Source organism: Empidonax traillii, unplaced genomic scaffold (genome assembly GCF_003031625.1).
Source record: "Empidonax traillii isolate 1590-97213 ecotype Southwest subspecies unplaced genomic scaffold, ASM303162v1 scaffold275:size1536655, whole genome shotgun sequence".
In the NCBI taxonomy this organism is placed as follows: Eukaryota; Metazoa; Chordata; class Aves; order Passeriformes; family Tyrannidae; genus Empidonax; species Empidonax traillii.
The window spans coordinates 1,525,218-1,526,942 of NW_020955468.1; positions in this window are offsets into that span (position 1 = coordinate 1,525,218).

A 1,725-nucleotide genomic window follows, 5' to 3' on the forward strand; every position below is an offset into this window, starting at 1 on the left:
GATTTCAGAAAGGCTGTCTTGTTAAATGGCCACAAATGAACCCATCCAATCTGAAATCCATCTATTTGCCTTTTGGATTTGTGAATGCTTTTGACAGCCACAGCATCCTGCGGCAACAAGTTCCATGACTTAATTAAGAACTGTATGAAAACCGGCTCCCTTTGTTTGAGCTGGAAGCCTGGTCACTTGAGAGGATGCAGCCTAGTTCTTGGGTGGCGAGAAAAACCAATTTTTTTGGTTCTTGCTTTTCAGGGAGCTGAAGGAGAAGGGACTCCTCAGCATCAAATGTCTGGCTACCTCCCATTCAAAAGTCCTTCTTTGCAGACTTCGTGAGGTTTCCTTGGCAGTCACCAAAGAGGTAAGAACATTGTGCTGAATTTTGTCCCACATACATGGTGTGGGACATATGCTATATTCAGTGGTATGTATGTGTACCCTACATCGCTGGCATGTAGGGTATCTGACACTCTCCTCTTTGAGCTGGGTGCCATTCGAATGCAATATACCAATGCAGAAACTGAGACACTAATTAGGTTATTTGCCACAGCCCAAATCTCTGCCCAAACTCTGCTTTTGTCTTCCTCTGGACACAGTGAGAAGTCTTGTAGTTCTCTGGGACTTTTGTCTTGGGGAACTGATTATCTTTTCAGTGGGCTAATTGTTTCCCCTCATGACTTCCCCAGGTGACCAACCTCCGCTCCAAGGTGTCTCACTCTGCAATTGTCACTCTTGGAGAGCTCTTTGTGACCTTGAAGAAGGACATGGACTCTGAGGTGGCTGAGGCTGCTCGGGTCTTGCTCCAGATGGTTTGGAACCCCCCTGAGTTCCTTCAGAAAGCAGCCAGTCAGAGCCTGGGCATCATGCTGGAGAATGTGACTCCTTCACGAGCATTGACTACTCTCATGGACAGAGGCCAGTATGTTCATCTTTTCCAAATGATATCCTTCACCTTATATTGTGTGGGTGGGGGAAAGGATGAGAGAAAGAAGGGGAATGATGGGACGGAAGGGTCCTTTATTCCACATCTTCTTTGTGCTTGGTGACTAGATTCTCGGACCAACCTCACTTCCTTCCTCTTGTCTCCTTCTTATATCCTCAGCACCTGTTTGTTCTCACAGTCTGTCAACATTGTCTAGATGTGGTGAATGGTGGAGAAGTGAAAGTCCCTGCAGGGTCTAAGGATAGAGGCTTGTGGTGTTGTGGGAAGAGGGACAATTTCAGTTTCAGCAGGGAGCACCCTCTGATATTTCACACGAACCACAGAGGTGCTGGGGAAAGCCAGGCATCATCATTATGCCATTAACTTGAGAAATAAGGAGAGTAATTGCTGTGACATGGAGCATGTGGGGGAGGACGTGCTGGGTGTGGCACAGCAGATGCAGCAGATGCAGCAGATGCAGCTCCTGCCAAGAGGAGCCTTGTATGACTGTCCTGTCCTTCGAGCTCTGCTTTCTCTTCAGATGGATGCTTCATGTTAGACTGGAGATGGTGAATCCCTTTACAGGCCCCTTCCCAGGCTGACTCCCATGGGATAGCTGAACCAAATGCTGCCTTAAAGTATTGGTGCTGTGCCTGACGGTTTCCAACATGCCCCCTCTAGGACAGGACAACCTGGCTAAAATGACTGCCACCCTTTCCTCAGCTTTGGCAAAGGGAAAAACTTAAAAAATTTATCTCTTGCCAAGCCTCCCAGAACAAACTGCTGGCTGCATTGCTGGATATTCT